General features: G+C 42.1%; 1 protein-coding gene across 1 annotated transcript in view; it reads right to left on the bottom strand.

Annotated features, from left to right (window-relative positions):
• Window positions 1–3,074: 3,074 nt before the first annotated feature.
• Window positions 3,075–24,168, bottom strand: part of LOC139561638 (low affinity immunoglobulin gamma Fc region receptor III-A-like) — a 97,869-nt gene continuing 76,775 nt past the window's right edge. Inside the window, exon 10 of the mRNA XM_071378878.1 lies at window positions 3,075–3,730. The gene's annotated coding sequence lies outside the window, so the exon portion shown is untranslated. The remainder of the gene's footprint in view (window positions 3,731–24,168) is intronic.

Genomic DNA, 24,168 nt, shown 5'->3' with positions numbered 1-24,168 from the left:
AAGTTTTGCTTGCTAATTCGAGAGGGAAAAAGGACATTCTAAATCCAAACAACGATTGTTCTGAAAAAAGGACCCCTTGTACAACATTCTGATGGAAGATCAACAAAAGTAGGACCCATCTATGATGTTATTTCCTATTTCTGTCGAAAATGTGTTGTTGTGTTTTGGCGCTGTCTCGCTATAACGAAAGCTGCATGTCGTACTAAAGTTATTTTTAGAATTCTAACACGGCGATTGCATTAAGAACTAGTGTATCTATCATTTGCTGTACAACAAGTTTTTTTTAGTAACGTTTATGATTAGTTATTTGGTCGGAATAGGTGAGTGTCAGATATATATCCGGAGATTCTGGAAAATATTTGCTACGTTTTCACAATGTATAACCACGGATTTCAGCTCTAAATATGCACATTTTCGAACAAACTCTATATTTATTGTGTAATATGATGTTATAGGACTGTCATCTGATGAAGTTTATGAAGGTTAGTGAAATAATTAATATCTTTTGCTGGTTTTGTCGCTATCAATACTGTTGCCTTGAATCAATGCTGTTGTGTGGTTGGCTATTGTAGTAAGCTAATATAATGCTATATTGTGTTTTCGCTGTAAAACACTTAAAGAATCGGAAATATTGGCTGGATTCACAAGATGTTTGTCTTTCATTTGCTGTACACCATGTATTTTTCATAAATGTTTTATGATGAGTATTTAGGTATTTCAATTTGGTCTCTGTAATTGTTCTAGCTGCTTCGGTGCTATTTCCGATTGTAGCTGCAATGTAAAACTATGATTTATACCTCAAATATGCACATTTTTCGAACAAAACATAGATTTATTGTATAACATGTTATAAGACTGTCATCTGATGAAGTTGTTTCTTGGTTAGTTTGGTTGGTTCTTGGTTAGTTTGGTTGGTTTTGTGCAAGCCACCTGTGCTGTGAAAAATGTCTGTCCTCTTTTGTATTTGGTGGTGAGCTAACATAAATATACGTGGTGTTTTTGCTGTAAAACATTTAAAAAAAATCGGACATGTTGGCTGGATTGACAAGATGTTTATCTTTCATTTGCTGTATTGGACTTGTTAATGTGTGAAAGTTAAATATTTCTAAAACATTTTTTTTTTAATTTTGCACGCTGCCTTTCCAGTGGAATGTGGGGGGGGGTTCCGCAGCGGAACCCCGGGGCGAGAAAGGTTAAACATCATTTAGGGGTTACAGACGGCAGACTCTGGCCGGCTGAGGCGCACAGTAGGCCTGGTGCGTGGTGCCGGAACTGGTGGTACCGGGCTGGAGACACGCACCACAGGGCGAGTGCGTGGAGGAGGAACAGGGCTCTGGAGACGCACTGGAAGCCTGGTGCATGGTGTAGGCACTGGTGGTACTGGGCTGGGGCGAGGAGGTGGCGCCGGATATACCGGACCGTGAAGGCATACAGGAGCTCTTAAGCACCGAGCCTGGTTTAATGCTCCCCGTAGCCAGGCCAATGCGACCAGGTGGAATAGCTCGCACTGGGCTGTGCTGGCGAACCGGGGACACCATGCTTAAGGCTGGTGCCATGTACACCGGCCCGAGGAGACGTACTGGAGGCCAGATACGTTGAGCCGGCTTCATGGCACCTGGCTCGATGCCCACTCTAGCCCGGCCAATACGTGGAGCTGGAATGTACCGCACCGGGCTATGCACACGTACAGGAGACACCGTGCACTCTTCCGCATAACACAGTGTCTGCCCGTACTCTCGCTCTCCCCGGCACGGGGAGTTGGCGCAGGTCTCCTACCTGACTTCGCCACACTCCCTTTTAGCCCCCCCCCCCAAGAAATCTTTGGGGCTGACTCTCAGGCTTCCAGCCTCGCTTCCGTGCTGCCTCCTCATACCACTGCCTCTCGGCTTTAGCTGCCTCCAGCTCTTCATGAGGGCGGTGATATTCTCCCAGGGTCCTCCGCTGTCCAGAATTTTCTCCCAATTCCATCCTGCGATCGCTGCTCCTGCTGCTGCTGCCGCTTACCACTTACTTGGTCCGAGTGTGGTGGGTGATTCTGTCACGTTCGTCGTAACATTAAACAGTATAACATAACATAACAGAGGACCAAGGCGCAGCGTGATAACAATACATTCTTCTTTAATGAAGACGAAAATGAAACGAACACTATACAAACTAATCAAAACAACAAACAGACGAACGTGAAGCTATACAATCAATAAGTGCAGACACGGGCAACTTACACATAGACAATCACCCATAACCTACCTAATGACTATGGCTGCCTAAATATGGCTCCCAATTAGAGACAACGATAGACAGCTGTCTCTAATTGAGAACCAATCTAGGCAACCATAAACTTACATAAACACCTACAATGAACACAACCCCATGAACTCTACTAACACCCCCTAGACAATACACACACCCTAGACGAGACAAAAACACACAAACATCCCCCATGTCACACCCTGACCTAACTAAAATAATACAGAAAACAAAGATAACTAAGGCCAGGGCGTGACAAAGTGTCAATACAGGCCTAAGATTGAATCGTACTACACCGGTTGCAATGCTCGTCACTTCGAGGCAAGCAACACTGAAGCATGCATGAGAGCACCAGCTGTTCGGAAGACTGTGTGATCACGCTCTCTGTAGCCGATTTGACCATTAAACAGGTCAACATTCAGAGCATGCGTTGAATAAATGTCTTCACTGACCGTTTCATCATGACTGAAATACCCACATTTCAAGTAAACCACCATAGTCCCATAGTCCCTGTGGCCAAGAATGCGTAACCTGCCTAAATGACTACCGCCCAGTAGCACTCACGTAGCTTTGAAAGGCTGGTCATGGCTCACATCAACAACATTATCCCAAAAACCCTATACCCACTCCAATTGGCATATCGCCACGGAGCACTGCCATCTAGTGGACAGATCAGGATACAACACATGGATCACTGCCATCTAGTGGACAAATCAGGATACAACAAATGGAGCACTGCCATCTAGTGGACAAATCAGGATACAACAAATGGAGCACTGCCATCTAGTGGTCAAATCAGGACACAACACATAGAACCACTAGGTCTAGGAAGCTTTATTTGCCAAGTTGGCGCCTATAAACTGGTGTTGCTCAAGATAAACACACACAATTAAATTATGGAAAAATACAATTTCCAATTTGACGTAAGCAATTAGGATATAAAACACATTGAAGCCTTTACAACATTCATCATGGACATTACACTACAACTTTCCTTCTGTTAGTAGTAATAAAGCCTTTACAACTGATACTGTCAGCTGGTTCCAGTCAGTTGTGTCTGTATGTTCTCATGATAAACTAACTCTTGTTGTTGATAGTTCCAGTCAGTGGTGTCTGTATGTTCTCATGATAAACTAACTCTTGTTGTTGATAGTTCCAGTCAGTGGTGTCTGTATGTTCTCATGATAAACTAACTCTAACTCTGTTGATGTGGGTCAAGGCTGCAGCGTCTAAAGATAAGTGCATGATAAACTAAACCTAATTCTGATGTGGAAACTTCACACCTCTCTGTTGCTGATGCTGTTGATGGCGGTCAAGGCTGCAGTCTCTAAAGATAAGTGCGTTGGTGTGAAAAGGGATGGATTGAGAGAGAAGATAAGAGAAAGGAGAAGTGAAGAGATGGACTGACAGGGTTGTGGTTATTCATCGCTGCTGAAGAGATCATCTTTTTCCATCCACCATGACGTTCTGATGAACAGGGTCACTAGGTTAAGAGAGAAGAGAGAGAGATGAGTGAGGGACAGAGGAGCTGATCCGGTCTACTACAGTGAAGACCTCCAACACCACAGGAACATTTATACACCCCAACAGGTCTCAGTGTTTAATGTGTAGTTAGATACATTTACACACCCCGACAGGTCTCAGTGTTTAATGTGTAGTTAGATACATTTATACACCCCAACAGGTCTCAGTGTTTAATGTGTAGTTAGATACATTTATACACCCCAACATACAGTCCAATTATAATGACTGATTCAACCAGGTGTTTGACTGGTGTTTTAAGTGTTTAGAACTCTGAATGTACAAGATACAGTTGAAGTTGGAAGTTTACATACACCTTAGCCGAAAACATTTAAACTCAGTTTTTCACAATTCCTGACATTTAATCCTAGTAAAAATTCCCAGTCTTAGGTCAGTTAGGATCACCACTTTATTTTAAGAATGTGAAATGTCAGAATAATAGTAGAGAGAATGATTTTTTTCAGCTTTTATTTCTTTCATCACGTTCCCAGTGGGTAAGAAGTTTACATACACTCAATATGTATTTGGTTCTTTAAATTGTTTAACTTGGGTCAAACATTTTGGGAAGTTTCAGGTAGCCTTCCACAAGCTTCTCACAATAAGTTGAATTTTGGCCCATTCCTCCTGACAGAGCTGGTGTAACTGAGTCAGGTTTGTAGGCCTCCTTGCTCGCACACGCTTTTTCAATTCTGCCCACACATTTTCTGTAGGATGGAGGTCAGGGCTTTGTGATGGCCACTCCAATACCTTGACTTTGTTGTCCTTCAGCCATTTTGCCACAATTTTGGACGTATGCTTGGGGTCATTGTCCATTTGGAAGACTCATTTGCAACCAAGCTTTAACTTTCTGACTGATGTCTTGAGCTGATGCTTCAATATATCCACATAGATGACATCATGAGGATGGAAAATTATTTTGTGAAGTGCACCAGTCACTCCTGCAGCAAAGCAACATGATGCTGACACCCCGTGCTTCACGGTTGGGATGGTGTTCTTCGGCTTGCAAGCCTCCCCCTTTTTCCTCCAGACATAACGATGGTCATTATGGCCAAACAGTTATATTTTTGTTTGATCAGACCAGAGGACATTTCTCAAAAAAGTACGATCTTTGTCCCCATGTGCAGTTGCAAACCGTAGTCTGGCATTTTTATGGCTTCTTCCTTGCTGAGCGGCCTTTCAGGTTATGTCGATATAGGACTCATTTTACTGTGGATACAGATACTTTTGAGACAGAACGTGTCACCATCCTGAGTGGTATGATGGCTGCGTGGTCCCATGGTGTTTATACTTCCGTACTATTGTTTGTACAGATGAACGTGGTACCTTCAGGTGTTTGGAAATTGCTCCCAAGGATGAACCAGACTTGTGGAGGTCTACAATTTTTTTTCTGAGGTCTTGGCTGATTTCTTTTGATTTTCACATGATGTCAAACAAAGAGGCAGTGAGTTTGAAGGCAGGCCTTGAAATACATCCACAGGTACACCTCCAATTGACTCAAATTATGTATTTTAGCCTATCAGAAGCTTCTAAAGCCATGACATAAGCTGTTTAAAGGCACAGTCAACTTAGTGTATGTAAACTTCTGACCCACTGGAAATGTGATACAGTGAATTATAAGTGAAATAATCTGTCTGTAAACAATTTGTAAACAAAAATTACTTGTGTCAAGCACAAAGTAGATGTCCTAACGGACTTGCCAAAACTATAGTTTGTTAATAAGACATTTGTGGAGTGGTTGAAAAACGAGTTTTAATGACTCCAACCTAAGTGTATGTAAACTTCCGACATCGACTGTACGTTCCCATTCAGACTAAAATAGACCTGCTGCAACAGTCAACAAAGGGAAGAAGAGGGAGGTACATGTGCATGCCTGTGTATGTGTGTGTGTTTGTGTGTGTGTGTGTGTGTGTCTGTGAGTCCGTGAGGGTCTCTGTGTGTGTGTTTGTGTGTGTTTTTGTTTCTCTGCATGTGTGTCATTGCGTGTGGCTCAGTCTGTGTGTCTGTGCGTGTGGCTCAGTCTGTGTGTCTGTGTGTGTGGCTCAGTTGGTAGAGAATTACGTTGGAAAAGTACAATAATGTATCCGTTCACTACAGTAAGTCGCTTTGGACAAGAGCGTCTGCTAAATGACTCACTACTGTAAGTCGCTAAATGAACAAAATAGATAAAAATACATGTTAAATGTGTGACAGAGGGACAGAGGTGTGGGTGATGTTGTTCACATACAGCTCTAACCTCAAACTGCCACAGATCTACTGCTCTGATAAGTCTATATATGTGTGTGGTGGGGTGGAGACAGCCTCTATTTTTACTAATACTTTCAGTTGTAAGGACATTTGGCTTGGTGACTTTGGGTATTTTGAGAAAAATGTTATACTGTTTAAATGTCAGCCACCAGACCAGAGCATCATGTATATACTGTTTAAATGTCAGCTACCAGAGCATCATGTATATACTGTTTAAATGTCAGCCACCAGACCAGAGCATCATGTTATACTGTTTAAATGTCAGCCACCAGACCAGAGCATCATGTTATACTGTTTAAATGTCAGCCACCAGACCAGAGCATCATGTTATACTGTTTAAATGTCAGCCACCAGACCAGAGCATTGTGTAATACTGTTTAAATGTCAGTAACCAGACCAGAGCATCATGTTATACTGTTTAAATGTCAGCCACCAGACCAGAGCATCATGTTATACTGTTTAAATGTCAGCCACCAGACCAGAGCATCATGTTATACTGTTTAAATGTCAGCCACCAGACCAGAGTATCATGTTATACTGTTTAAATGTCAGCCACCAGACCAGAGCATCATGTTATACTGTTTAAATGTCAGCCACCAGAGCATCATGTTATACTGTTTAAATGTCAGCCACCAGAGCATCATGTTATACTGTTTAAATGTCAGCCACCAGACCAGAGCATCAGGTTATACTGTTTAAATGTCAGCCACCAGACCAGAGCATCATGTTATACTGTTTAAATGTCAGCCACCAGACCAGAGCATCATGTTATACTGTTTAAATGTCAGCCACCAGACCAGAGCATCATTTTATACTGTTTAAATGTCAGCCACCAGACCAGAGCATCATGTTGTACTGTTTAAATGTCAGCCACCAGACCAGAGCATCATGTTATACTGTTTAAATGTCAGCCACCAGACCAGAGCATCATGTTATACTGTTTAAATGTCAGCCACCAGACCAGAGCATCATGCTATACTGTTTAATTAAATGTCAGCCACCAGTGCTGGCCATAACCCTGTATAGCCAACGTTCTGTACTGATTTCTCTGAACTATTGTCTATTCTCCTTGAGAACTATGATAAAATCATTGTGTTGAGTGATTTTATTATTCATGTTGACAAAGAGACTGACTCCAAAGCCATTGAATTTCTGAATCTTTTGAGCTCTATGGACTTTTTCAATCATGTTAAGGGCCCACCCATAACCACAGCCATACTCTGGACCTGGTTATTACCAAGGGGCTTTCTACTGGGCCCATCCATAACCACAGCCATACTCTGGACCTGGTTATTACCAAGGGGCTTTCTACTGGGCCCATCCATAACCACAGCCATACTCTGGACCTGGTTATTACCAAGGGGCTTTCTACTGGGCCCACCCATAACCACAGCCATACTCTGGACCTGGTTATTACCAAGGGGCTTTCTACTGGGACCACCCATAACCACAGCCATACTCTGGACCTGGTTATTACCAAGGGGCTTTCTACTGGGCCCACCCATAACCACAGCCATACTCTGGGCCTGGTTATTACCAAGGGGCTTTCTACTGGGCCCACCCATAACCACAGCCATACTCTGGACCTGGTTATTACCAAGGGGCTTTCTACTGGGCCCATCCATAACCACAGCCATACTCTGGACCTGGTTATTACCAAGGGGCTTTCTACTGGGTCCACCCATAACCACAGCCATACTCTGGACCTGGTTATTACCAAGGGGCTTTCTACTGGGCCCACCCATAACCACAGCACTACTCTGGACCTGGTTATTACCAAGGGGCTTTCTACTGGGCCCATCCATAACCACAGCCATACTCTGGACCTGGTTATTACCAAGGGGCTTTCTACTGGGTCCACCCATAACCACAGCCACACTCTGGACCTGGTTATTACCAAGGGGCTTTCTACTGGGCCCACCCATAACCACAGCCATACTCTGGATTTGGTTATTACCAAGGGGCTTTCTACTGAGCCCACCCATAACCACAGCCTCACTCTGGACCTGGTTATTACCAAGGAGCTTTCTACTGGGCCCACCCATAACCACAGCCATACTCTGGACCTGGTTATTACCAAGGGGCTTTCTACTGGGCCCATCCATAACCACAGCCATACTCTGGACCTGGTTATTACCAAGGGGCTTTCTACTGGGCCCACCCATAACCACAGCCATACTCCGGACCTGGTTATTACCAAGGGGCTTTCTACTGGGCCCACCCATAACCACAGCCATACTCTGGACCTGGTTATTACCAAGGGGCTTTCTACTGGGCCCACCCATAACCACAGCCATACTCTAGACCTGGTTATTACCAAGGGGCTTTCTACTGGACCCATCCATAACCACAGCCATACTCTGGACCTGGTTATTACCAAGGGGCTTTCTACTGGGCCCACCCATAACCACAGCCATACTCTGGACCTGGTTATTACCAAGGGGCTTTCTACTGGGCCCATCCATAACCACAGCCATACTCTGGACCTGGTTATTACCAAGGGGCTTTCTACTGGGCCCACCCATAACCACAGCCATACTCTGGACCTGGTTATTACCAAGGGGCTTTCTACTGGGCCCATCCATAACCACAGCCATACTCTGGACCTGGTTATTACCAAGGGGCTTTCTACTGGGCCCACCCATAACCACAGCCATACTCTGGACCTGGTTATTACCAAGGGGCTTTCTACTGGGCCCACCCATAACCACAGCCATACTCTGGACCTGGTTATTACCAAGGGGCTTTCTACTGGGCCCACCCATAACCACAGCCATACTCTGGACCTGGTTATTACCAAGGGGCTTTCTACTGGACCCACCCATAACCACAGCCATACTCTGGACCTGGTTATTACCAAGGGCTTTCTACTGGGCCCACCCATAACCACAACCATACTCTGGACCTGGTTATTACCAAGGGGCTTTCTACTGGGCCCACCCATAACCACAGCCATACTCTGGACCTGGTTATTACCAAGGGGCTTTCTACTGGGCCCACCCATAACCACAGCCATACTCTGGACCTGGTTATTACCAAGGGGCTTTCTACTGGGCCCACCCATAACCACAGCCATACTCTAGACCTGGTTATTACCAAGGGGCTTTCTACTGGACCCATCCATAACCACAGCCATACTCTGGACCTGGTTATTACCAAGGGGCTTTCTACTGGGCCCACCCATAACCACAGCCATACTCTAGACCTGGTTATTACCAAGGGGCTTTCTACTGGACCCATCCATAACCACAGCCATACTCTGGACCTGGTTATTACCAAGGGGCTTTCTACTGGGCCCACCCATAACCACAGCCATACTCTGGACCTGGTTATTACCAAGGGGCTTTCTACTGGGCCCATCCATAACCACAGCCATACTCTGGACCTGGTTATTACCAAGGGGCTTTCTACTGGGCCCACCCATAACCACAGCCATACTCTGGACCTGGTTATTACCAAGGGGCTTTCTACTGGGCCCATCCATAACCACAGCCATACTCTGGACCTGGTTATTACCAAGGGGCTTTCTACTGGGCCCACCCATAACCACAGCCATACTCTGGACCTGGTTATTACCAAGGGGCTTTCTACTGGGCCCACCCATAACCACAGCCATACTCTGGACCTGGTTATTACCAAGGGGCTTTCTACTGGGCCCACCCATAACCACAGCCATACTCTGGACCTGGTTATTACCAAGGGGCTTTCTACTGGACCCACCCATAACCACAGCCATACTCTGGACCTGGTTATTACCAAGGGCTTTCTACTGGGCCCACCCATAACCACAACCATACTCTGGACCTGGTTATTACCAAGGGGCTTTCTACTGGGCCCACCCATAACCACAGCCATACTCTGGACCTGGTTATTACCAAGGGGCTTTCTACTGGGCCCACCCATAACCACAGCTATACTCTGGACCTGGTTATTACCAAGAGGCTTTCAACTGGGCCCACCCATAACCACAGCCATCTAAATGTGATTAATTTTCTGCATATTTCAGAGATAAGATAACCAACAGTAGACTGGGTATCAGTCAAGACCTGTCTAGAAGTTTGATGATATGTGTACCAGCCTACCACACAAAGGCACTATGGATTTATTTTCCCTGGTTAACACAGACATGGTCAGGAAAGTGACATCACAACTTAACATTCTACCTGCCTTCACCATCCTATCCCCACCACCTTCTTCAAAACAGTTTTTATATCTTCATATCTGAAGAAGTACAAGCTATTGTTAATAGCTGTTCACAGACACTTTCCCCACTGCACTAAAAACTGTTATGGTGAAACCCCTTCTGAAGAAAGGAATCTATATTCTTCAGCTCTTAGCAATTATCGGCCAACCTGCAACCTTCCATTCTTAAGAGAAATTCTGAATAAGTTGGTGTTCAAACGGCTAAATAATTTTTTAAATGTCAACTGTATTTTTGAAAAATTCCAATCTGGTTTTCGTGCCCACCAAAGCACAGAGACAGCCGTATTGTTTGGGATAGGGGGCAGCATTGGGAAGTTTGGATGAAAACCGTGCCCAGAGTAAACTGCCTGCTACTCAGGCCCACATGCTAATATATGAATATTATTAGTAGTATTGGATAGAAAACACTCTGAAGTTTCTAAAACTGTTTGAATTATGTCTGTGAATATAACAGAACTCATATGGCAGGCAAAAACCTGAGAAGAAATCCAACCAGGAAGTGAGAAATCTGAGGTTGGTCGATTTTCAACTCATCGCCTATTGAAAACACAGATATATTTGCAACTCCTATGGCTTCCATGTCAACAGTCTTTAGAACCTCGAATGAAGCTTATACTGTGATGTGGGACCAGATGAATGAGGGGTATAGCCATAAAGGCTTCCTTTTGTGGCTGAATGCTGTTCTCAGATTATTGAATATTGTGCTTTTGCCGTAAAGCTTTTTGAAATCTGACACAGCGGTTGCATTAAAGAACAAGTGTATCTTTAATTCTATGTAAAACATGTATCTTTCATCAAAGTTTATGATGAGTATTTCTGTTATTTGACGTGGCTCTCTGCAATTTCTCCGGAAATTTTGAACATGGCGCCATTGTAAACTAAGGTTTTTGGATATAAATATGAACTTAATCGAACAAAACATATATGTATTGTGTAACATGAAGTCCTATGAGTGTCATCTGATGAAGATCATCAAAGGTTAGTGATTCATTTTATCTCTATTTCTGCTTTTTGTGACTCCTGTCTTTCCTTGGAAAAATAGCTGTGTTTTTCTGTGATTTTGCGGTGACCTAACATAATCGTTTGTTGTGCTTTCGCTGTAAAGCGTATTTGAAATCGGACACTTTGGTGGGATTAACAACAAGATTACCTTTAAAATGGTATAAGATACATTGTAATTATGAGATTTCTGTCATCTTGTACCTATCTCAGAACAGGGGCACGGGGGAAAAAAATACATGTAATTTATGTCTTTGGCTGGAAAAATAGCTGTGTTTTTCTGTGATTTTGCGGTGACCTAACATAATCGTTTGTTGTGCTTTCACTGTAAAGCGTATTTGAAATCGGACACTTTGGTGGGATTAAAACTTCTTGTCAATAGGGGGGCGCCATTTCGACTTTGTAAAAATTCGTTCCCAAATTAAACTGCCTCGTACTCAATTCTTGCTCGTACAATATGCATATTATTATTACTATTGGATAGAAAACACTCTAGTTTCTAAAACCGTTTGAATTATTTCTCTGAGTGAAACAGAACTCATTCTGCAGCACACTTCCTGTCAAGGAGTGAGATTTCTGAAATCGAGGTCTCTGTTCTGGGGTCAGTTTATGAATTCCCATGTAAGCTATGGGGCTACATGCACTGCATACGCCTTCCTCTAGATGTCAGTAAGCGGTGAGAATTTGAATGGAGTGGATTGCACCATCTGGGGCCCTATATAAGCCCGTGGAACGGAAGGTCCCACCTTGCGCAGGAGGGACATCACCATGGCGTCTTGAAAAGCTTTCGTTTTAGCAGTTCTATATCTCCGGCTCTGATTTAATTTGATTTTTGTCTTAAAAACTTCATAAGGTAGTTAATTTAAACCGACTTATAGCAGTTTATATCAGTTTATTGCGATTTTCTGGAATTTCTTTGTGTCGCGCTATCACCAGTTGGACACCTCTCCTGCACATAGCTAGCATTAGCTGCTATTTCTACAGGAGTAGAGGACATCTTTCAACCAAAAGACGATTGTTCTGGAAAAAGGACACCTTGCCCAAGATTCTGATGGAAGCTCATCAAATAGTAAGAAGTCTTTATGCTGTTAATTCGTATTTATGTTGAGAAATGTTAAAGAATAATTCTGCCATAAATTTCGGTGCGGTCTCGCTTTAGCGCATGCTGTATGTAGCAGTAACGTAAATGTTAAAAATATAACACAGCGATTGCATTAAGAACTAATTTATCTTTCATTTGCTGTCCAATCTGTATTTTTTAGTCAAGTTTATGATTACTTATCGATTAGAATAGGTGCCTTTCCCAAGATTTCTCCTGACATTTTCTTTGCAGCTTGGCTACTTTTCTCATTGTATAACCACGATTTGTGCCGCTAAATATGCACATTTTCGAACAAACTCTATATGCATTGTGTAATATGATGTTATAGGACTGTCATCTGAAGAATTCTGAGCAGGTCAGTATAAAAATTAATAGCTTTTGCTGGGTTATACGTTAGCGCTATTTTTTGGCTAGAATCAATGCTGTTGTGTGGTTTGCTATTGTGGTAAGCTAATATAATGCTATATTGTGTTTTCGCTGTAAAACACTTAAAAAATCTGAAATATTGGCTGGATTCACAAGATCTGTGTCTTTCATTTGCTGTATGCTGTGTATTTTTCAGAAATGTTTTATGATGAGTATTTAGGTAATTCACGTTGCTCTCTGTAGTTATTCTAGTCGCTTTGGTGAGAGTTGTGATGGTGGCTGCAATGGTAAACTATGATTTATACCTGAAATATGCACATTTTTCTAATAAAACATATGCTATACAATAAATATGTTATCAGACTGTCATCTGATGAAGTTGTTTCTTGGTTAGTGGCTATTTATATCTTTATTTGGTTGAATTTGTGATAGCTACTGATGGAGTAAAAAAATGGTGGAGTAAAAAAGTGGTGTCTTTTGCTAACGTGGTTAGCTAATAGATTTACATATTGTGTCTTCCCTGTAAAACATTTTAAAAATCAGAAATGTTGGCTGGATTCACAAGATGTGTATCTTTCATCTGGTGTCTTGGACTTGTGATTTAATGATATTTAGATGCTAGTATTTACTTGTGACGCTATGCTAGGCTATGCTAGTCAGCTTTTTTACTGATGGGGGTGCTCCCGGATCCGGGTTTGGGAGGAATTAGAGGTTAACAACAAGATTACCTTTAAAATGGTATAAGATACATTGTAATTATGAGATTTCTGTTGTTTGAATTTGCCGCCCTGCACTTTCACTGGCTGTTGTCATATCGATCCCGGTAGTAGGATAGCAGCCATATAACTATCCCAAAGCCTATGACCAAGAGGCCTGGATGCAGCCTTTAGTTATTATGCCCCCAGCCTCTGGAATACCATGCCTGAGAACCTGAGGGGGGCCGAAACATATTTAAAATCTAAAAACATATTTTAGCTTTCCTTAGTAGTTTAGTTTTTGTTGTTGTCTTTTGAGCCACATTGTGTTGCATTCCTTGTCTGAAATGTGCTGTATAAATTAAGCTTGATTTAAAGTGATTTGATCTCTATCTATCTCTCTATCTCTTTCTCTCTCACACAGACATGTAACACACAACACAACCTTACAATGCTACATGCTACCAGCTAGACCTCTGGGTGTAGTGGCTTGTGTGTTTGACTCTCAGATACAAAGCCTCTGGGTGTGAAAGTGAGAAAGACAGACTAGTTCAGAAGAGATGGTAAAGCATGCTACATCATTCATAGTAAACACAACATGCTACATCATTCATAACACACACAACATGCTACATCATTCATAACACAACATGCTACATCATTCATAACAAACACAACATGTTACATCATTCATAACAAGTCATGCTATATCGTTCATAACACAACATGCTATATCATTCATAACACAACATGCTACATCATTCATAACAAACACAACATGCTACATCATTCATAACAAACACAACATGCTACATCATTCATATCACAACATGCTATATCATTCATAACACAACATGCTACATCATTCATAACACAACATGCTATATCATTCATAACACAACATGCTACATCATTCATAACAAACACAACATGCTACATCATTCATAACACAACATGCTACATCATTCATATCACAACATGCTACATCATTCATAACACAACATGCTACATCATTCATATCACAACATGCTACATCATTCATAACACAACATGCTACATCATTCATAACACAACATGCTACATCATTCATAACAAACACAACATGCTATATCATTCATAACACAACATGCTACATCATTCATAACAAACACAACATGCTACATCATTCATAACACAACATGCGACATCATTCATAACACAACATGCTACATCATTCATAACAAACACAACATGCTACATCATTCATAACACAACATGCTACATCATTCATAACACAACACAACATGCTACATCATTCATAACAAACACAACATGCTACATCATTCATAACACAACATGCCACATCATTCATAACACACACAACATGCTACATAATTCATAACAAACACAACATGATACATCATTCATAACACAACATGTTACATCATTATTAACAAACACAACATGCTACATCCTTCATAACAAACACAACATGCTACATCATTCATAACACAACATGCTACATCATTCATAGCAAACACAACATGCTACATCATTCATAACAAACACAACATGCTACATCATTCATAACTCAACATGCTACATCATTCATAACACAACATGCTACATCATTCATAACACAACATGCTACATCATTCATAACACAACATGCTACATCATTCATAACACAACATGCTACATCATTCATAACAAACACAACATGCTACATCATTCATAACACAACATGCTACATCATTCATAACACATGCTACATCATTCATAACACAACATGCTACATCATTCATAACACAACATGCTACACCATTCATAACACAACATGCTACATCATTCATAACAAACACAACATGATACATCATTCATAACAAACACAACATGCTACATCATTCATAACACAACATGCTACATCATTCATAACACAACATGCTACATCATTCATAACACAAAATGCTACATCATTCATAACACAACATGCTACATCATTCATAACACAACATGCTACATCATTCATAACACAAAATGCTACATAATTCATAACACAACATGCTACATCATTCATAACAAACACAACATGCTACATCATTCATAACAAACACAACATGCTACATCATTCATAACACAACATGCTACATCATTCATAACAAACACAACATGCTACATCATTCATAACACAACATGCTACATCATTCATAAACCAACATGCTACATCATTCATAACGAACACAACATGCTACATCATTATTAACACAACATGCTACATCATTCATAACACAACTTGCTACATTGAATCCAAGATGGCGTAGCAGTGTAGACGTCTTTGTCCTGTCGTGTCCCGTGTCCCTTGTATATATCTTTTTACATCTTTTTCTTCGCATATCTTTTAAAAAATATTTTCTTAAACCTCAACTTCTACTCTCCTGCAACCCGCCTCACCCAATGTGGCGTGGATCTGCTTTTTTCTAAAGTATTTCTATTTACTTCTGATCTGGAATCCATCAACTGAAGATAGCCAGCTAACTACCTACCAGCTATCAGTTAGCAAACCATTGCTAGCGGTCATCAGCTAACCTTTAGCTCGGAAAGCTCTCGCTAGTTCGAACAACGTGACTAAAACCAGAGCATAACGGACCTATTTCTCTCCATATCCCCGGATTCCTACCGCAAACTCTGAACATTTTCATCTGGATCTTCGCAACTAGCTAACCACAATCCCGGGTGACCACTCCTGGCTAGCGTTTCCATCCCGGAGCAAGCACCAATTAGCCTGAAGCTAGCCCGGCTAGGGCTCCTGTGCTACCACTGAAGCCCACTCCTGGGCTACAATATCCGGACCCCTTTACTGCCGGTACGGAGCACGGAACCCCGCCGATCCTCTACGACTGGAATACCGACATAATCTGCCCGAGGACTCCAACAGGCCCCTCAGGCGTGACGCCCGCTGAAGGCCCATTCTGCTAACCTACTAGGCCTGCTAGCTACCTAGAGCTACCTGGAACCCTACTAATTCCACGACTGGTCTATCGACGTCACCGCACGAAGAGGCAAAAACAGACTTCCCCCCCATTGCGACGTCCCCCAAAGGCTAACTTGCTAGCCCCGGTCTGCTAACTGCTAGCTTGCCTGCCCCGGTCTGCTAACTGCTAGCTTATCTTGCAGCTAGCGCAGCCAGGAAGCTAGCACCAGTTAGCAAACACAATTCTACAATTCACAACCTCTCTTTCGCCATCGCCATCCGGCTTGGATTCTCTGTCGACACGACCACGTCTGGTCTGCAGACGAATACCCCATCCGCTGTGCCCTCAACCGGCCTCCGTCTGAGCAGACCCCCTCCGTCTGAGCAGACCACCCCCCGGGCTACTAACTTTAAACGCGTGCTAGCTTAGTGGAGGCCTCACTGCTCCATCTACGGCTGCCCCCTGGACACTATGATCACTTGGCTACATAGCTGATGCCTGCTTGACTGTCCATTAATTCACGGTACTCCATTCTGTTTATTTGTGTTTTATCTGTCGGCTCTGTGCTTTAACTCAGGATCTGTGTGTAGTTAATCCGACCCTCTCTGCCTAGTCGTCGCCATTTTTACCTGCTGTTGCTGTGTTAGCTGACTAGCTGCTGTTATCTCACCTGTTGTTTTAGCTAGCTCTCCCAATCAAGACCTGCAATCACTTTATGCCTTATTGTATGTCTCTCTCAAATATCAATATGCCTTGCATACTGTTGTTCAGGCTAGTTATCATTGTTTTGGTTTGCAATGGACCCCGTAGTTCCACTCTCCGTACCTCTGATACCTCCTTTGTCCCACCCCCCACACATGCGGTGACCTCACCCATTGAGACCAGCATGTCCAGAGATACAACCTCTCTTATCATCACCCAGTGCCTGGGCTTGCCTCCGCTGTACCCGTGCCCCACCATACCCTGATCTGCACATTATGCCCAGAATCTATTCTACCACGCCCATAAATCTGCTCCTTTTATTCCTTGTCCCCAACGCTCTAGGCGACCAGTTTTGATAGCCTTTAGCCGCACCCTCATCCTACTACTCCTCTGTTCCTCGGGTGATGTGGAGGTAAACCCAGGCCCTGCATGTCCCCAGTCACCCTCATTTGTTGACTTCTGTGATCGAAAAAGCCTTGGCCTCATGCATGTCAACATCAGAAGCCTCCTCCCTAAGTTTGCCTTACTCACCGCTTTAGCACACTCTGCCAACCCTGATGTCCTTGCCGTGTCCGAATCCTGGCTTAGGAAGGCCACCAAAAACTCTGAGATTTCCATACCCAACTATAACACTTTCCGTCAAGATAAAACTGCCAAAGGGGGAGGAGTTGCAATCTACTGCAGAGATAGCCTGCAAAGTTCTGTCATACTTTCCAGGTCTATGCCCAAACAGTTCGAACTTCTAATTTTAAAAATGAATCTCTCCAGAAATAAGTCTCTCACTGTTGCCGCCTGCTACCGACCCCCCTCAGCTCCCAGCTGTGCCCTGGACACCATCTGTGAATTGATCGCTCCCCATCTAGCTTCAGAGTTTGTCCTGTTAGGTGACCTAAACTGGGATATGCTTAACACCCCGGCAGTCCTACAATCTAAGCTTGATGCCCTCAATCTCACACAAATCATCAAGGAACCCACCAGGTACAACCCTAAATCCGTAAACATGGGCACCCTAATAGACATTATCCTGACCAACTTGCCCTCCAAATACACCTCTGCTGTCTTCAATCAAGATCTCAGCGATCACTGCCTCATTGCCTGTATCCGCCACGGGTCCGCGGTCAAACGACCACCCCTCATCACTGTCAAACGCTCCCTAAAACACTTCTGCGAGCAGGCCTTTCTAATCGACCTGGCCCGGGTACCCTGGAAGGATATTGACCTCATCCCGTCAGTTGAGGATGCCTGGTCATTCTTTAAAAGTTACTTCCTCACCATATTAGACAAGCATGCTCCGTTCAAAAAATGCAGAACCAAGAACAGATATAGCCCTTGGTTCACTCCAGACCTGACTGCCCTCGACCAGCACAAAAACATCCTGTGGCGAACTGCAATAGCATCGAAGAGCCCCCGCGATATGCAACTGTTCAGGGAAGTCAGGAACCAATACACGCAGTCAGTCAGGAAAGCAAAGGCCAGCTTTTTCAAGCAGAAATTTGCATCCTGTAGCTCTAACTCCAAAAAGTTCTGGGATACTGTAAAGTCCATGGAAAACAAGAGCACCTCCTCCCAGCTGCCCACTGCACTGAGGCTAGGTAACACGGTCACCACTGATAAGTCCGTGATAATCGAAAACTTCAACAAACATTTCTCAATGGCTGGCCATGCCTTCCTCCTGGCGACTCCAACCTTGGCCAACAGCCCCGCCCCCCCCCGCTGCTACTCGCCCAAGCCTCCCCAGCTTCTCCTTTACCCATATCCAGATAGCAGATGTTCTGAAAGAGCTGGAAAACCTGGACCCATACAAATCAGCTGGGCTTGACAATCTGAACCCCCTATTTCTGAAACTGTCCGCCGCCATTGTCGCACCCCCTATTACCAGCCTGTTCAACCTCTCCTTCGTATCATCTGAGATCCCCAAGGATTGGAAAGCTGCCGCGGTCATCCCCCTCTTCAAAGGGGGAGACACCCTGGACCCAAACTGTTACAGACCTATATCCATCCTGCCCTGCCTAGCTAAGGTCTTCGAAAGCCAAGTCAACAAACAGATCACTGACCATCTCGAATCCCACCGTACCTTCTCCGCTGTGCAATCCGGTTTCCGAGCCGGTCACGGGTGCACCTCAGCCACGCTCAAGGTACTAAACGATATCATAACCGCCATCGATAAAAGACATTACTGTGCAGCCGTCTTCATCGACCTGGCCAAGGCTTTCGACTCTGTCAATCACCATATTCTTATCGGCAGACTCAATAGCCTCGGTTTTTCTAATGACTGCCTTGCCTGGTTCACCAACTACTTTGCAGACAGAGTTCAGTGTGTCAAATCGGAGGGCATGTTGTCCGGTCCTCTGGCAGTCTCTATGGGGGTACCACAGGGTTCAATTCTTGGGCCGACTCTTTTCTCTGTATACATCAATGATGTTGCTCTTGCTGCGGGCGATTCCCTGATCCACCTCTACGCAGACGACACCATTCTGTATACTTCCGGCCCTTCCCTGGACACTGTGCTATCTAACCTCCAAACGAGCTTCAATGCCATACAACACTCCTTCCGTGGCCTCCAACTGCTCTTAAACGCTAGTAAAACCAAATGCATGCTTTTCAAGCGTTCGCTGCCTGCACCCGCACGCCCGACTAGCATCACCACCCTGGACAGTTCCGACCTAGAATATGTGGACATCTATAAGTACCTAGGTGTCTGGCTAGACTGCAAACTCTCCTTCCAGACTCATATCAAACATCTCCAATCCAAAATCAAATCTAGAGTCGGCTTTCTATTCCGCAACAAAGCCTCCTTCACTCACGCCGCCAAACTTACCCTAGTAAAACTGAGTATCCTACCGATCCTCGACTTCGGCGATGTCATCTACAAAATAGCTTCCAATACTCTACTCAGCAAACTGGATGCAGTTTATCACAGTGCCATCCGTTTTGTTACTAAAGCACCTTATACGACCCACCACTGCGACCTGTATGCCCTAGTCGGCTGGCCCTCGCTACATGTTCGTCGTCAGACCCACTGGCTCCAGGTCATCTACAAGGCTATGCTAGGTAAAGTGCCGCCTTATCTCAGTTCACTGGTCACGATGGCTACACCCACCCGTAGCACGCGCTCCAGCAGGTGTATCTCACTGATCATCCCTAAAGCCAAAACCTCATTTGGACGCCTTTCCTTCCAGTTCTCTGCTGCCTGCGACTGGAACGAATTGCAAAAATCTCTGAAGTTGGAGACTTTTATCTCCCTCAACAACTTTAAAAATCTGCTATCCGAGCAGCTAACCGATCGCTGCAGCTGAACATAGTCCATCTGTAAACTACCCACCCAATTTACCTACCTCACCCCCATACTGCTTTTATTTATTTACTTTTCTGCTCTTTTGCACACCAGTATCTCTTCTTGCACATGATCATCTGATGATTTATCACTCCAGTGTTAATCTGCTAAATTGTAATTATTCGATTTATTGCCTACCTCATGCCTTTTGCACACATTGTATATAGATTCTCTTTTTTCTACCATGTTATTGACTTGTTTATTGTTTACTCCATGTGTAACTCTGTGTTGTTGTCTGTTCACACTGCTATGCTTTATCTTGGCCAGGTCGCAGTTGCAAATGAGAACTTGTTCTCAACTAGCCTACCTGGTTAAATAAAGGTGAAATAAAAAATAAAAAAAAATAAAATCATTCATAACACAACATGCTACATCATTCATAACAAACACAACATGCTATATCATTCATAACAAACACAACATGCTACATCATTCATAACACAACATGCTACATCATTCATAACACAACATGCTACATCATTCATAACAAGCACAACATGCTACATCATTCATAGCACAACATGCTACATCATTCATAACAAACACAACATGCTACATCATTCATAACACAACATGCTACATCATTCATATCACAACATGCTACATCATTCATAACACAACATGCGACATCATTCATAACACAACATGCCACATCATTAATAACACAAAATGCCACATCATTAATAACACAACATGCTACATCATTCATAACACAACATGCTACATCATTCATAGCACAACATGCCACATCATTCATAACACAACATGCTACATCAGTCATAACACAACATGCTACATCATTCATAACAACATGCTACATCATTCATAACACAACATGCGACATCATTCATAACACAACATGCTACATCATTCATAACACAACATGCGACATCATTCATAACACAACATGCTACATCATTCATAACAAGCACAACATGCTACATCATTCATAGCACAACATGCCACATCATTAATAACACAAAATGCCACATCATTAATAACACAACATGCTACATCATTCATAACACAACATGCTACATCATTCATAGCACAACATGCCACATCATTCATAACACAACATGCTACATCAGTCATAACACAACATGCTACATCATTCATAACAACATGCTACATCATTCATAACAAACACAACATGCTACATCATTCATAACAAACACAACGTGCTACATCATTCATAACACAACATGCTACATCATTCATAACAAACACAACATGCTACATCATTCATAACACAACATGCTACATCATTCATATCACAACATGCTACATCATTCATAACACAACATGCTACATCATTCATAACACAACATGCGACATCATTCATAACACAACATGCTACATCATTCATTAAACAACATGCTACATCATTCATAACAAACACAACATGCTACATCATTCATAACACAACATGCTACATCATTCATAACAAACACAACATGCTACATCATTCATAACACAACATGCTACATCATTCATAACACAACATGCTACATCATTCATAACAAACACAACATGCTACATCATTCATAACACAACATGCTACATCATTCATAACAAACACAACATGCTACATCATTCATAACACAACATGCTACATCATTCATAACAAACACAACATGCTACATCATTCATAACACAACATGCTACATCATTCATAACAAACACAACATGCTACATCATTCATAACATAACATGCTACATCATTCATAACAAACACATGCTACATCATTCATAACAATCACAACATGCTACATCATTCATAACACAACATGCTACATCATTCATAACACAACATGCCACATCATTCATAACACACACAACATGCTACATCATTCATAACAAACACAACATGCTACATCATTCATAACACAACATGTTACATCATTATAAACTAACACAACATGCTACATCATTCATAACACAACATGCTACATCATTCATAACAAACACAACATGCTACATCATTCATAACAAACACAACATGCTACATCATTCATAACACAACATGCTACATCATTCATAACACAACATGCTACATCATTCATAACACAACATGCTACATCATTCATAACACAACATGCTACATCATTCATAACACAACATGCTACATCATTCATAACACAACATGCTACATCATTCATAGCAAACACAACATGCTACATCATTCATAACACAACATGCTACATCATTCATAACACAACATGCTACATCATTCATAACACAACATGCTACATCATTCATAACACAACATGCTACATCATTCATAACACAACATGCTACATCATTCATAACACAACATGCTACATCATTCATAACACAACATGCTACATCATTCATAACACAACATGCTACATCATTCATAACACAACATGCTACACCATTCATAACACAACATGCTACATCATTCATAACAAACACAACATGATACATCATTCATAACAAACACAACATGCTACATCATTCATAACACAACATGCTACATCATTCATAACACAACATGCTACATCATTCATAACACAACATGCTACATCATTCATAACACAACATGCTACATCATTCATAACACAAAATGCTACATAATTCATAACACAACATGCTATATCATTCATAACACAACATGCTACATCATTCATAACAAACACAACATGCTACATCATTCATAACACAACATGCTACATCATTCATAACAAACACAACATGCTACATCATTCATAACACAACATGCTACATCATTCATAACACAACATGCTACATCATTAATAACACAACATGCTACATCATTCATAACACAACATGATACATCATTCATAACACAACATGCTACATCATTCATAACACAACATGCTACATCATTCATAACAAACACAACATGATACATCATTCATAACACAACATGCTACATCATTCATAAACCAACATGCTACATCATTCATAACGAACACAACATGCTACATCATTATTAACACAACATGCTACATCATTCATAACAAACACAACATGCTACATCATTCATAACACAACATGCTACATCATTCATAACAAACACAACATGCTACATCATTCATAACAAACACAACATGCTACATCATTCATAACACAACATGCTACGTCATTCATAACACAACATGCTACGTCATTCATAACACAACATGCTACATCATTCATAACAAACACAACATGCTACATCATTCATAACACAACATGCTACATCATTCATAACAAACACAACATGCTACATCATTCATAAACCAACATGCTACATCATTCATAACGAACACAACATGCTACATCATTATTAACACAACATGCTACATCATTCATAACAAACACAACATGCTACATCATTCATAACACAACATGCTACATCATTCATAACAAACACAACGTGCTACATCATTCATAACACAACATGCTACATCATTCATAACACAACATGTTACATCATTCATAACACAACATGCTACATCATTCATAACGAACACAACATGCTACATCATTATTAACACAACATGCTACATCATTCATAACACAACATGCTACATCATTCATAACACAACATGCTACATCATTCACCATAAACACAACATGCTACATCATTCATAACGCAACATGCTACATCATTCCTAACACAACATGCTATATCATTCATAACAAACACAACATGCTACATCATTCATAACACAACATGCTACATCATTCACAACAAACACAACATGCTACATCATTCATAACACAACATGCTACATCATTGATAACAAACACTACATGCTACATCATTGATAA

This window comes from Salvelinus alpinus, chromosome 31 (assembly GCF_045679555.1).
Source record: "Salvelinus alpinus chromosome 31, SLU_Salpinus.1, whole genome shotgun sequence".
Classification (NCBI taxonomy): domain Eukaryota; kingdom Metazoa; phylum Chordata; class Actinopteri; order Salmoniformes; family Salmonidae; genus Salvelinus; species Salvelinus alpinus.
This window is presented reverse-complemented; position numbering and strand designations above follow the sequence as displayed.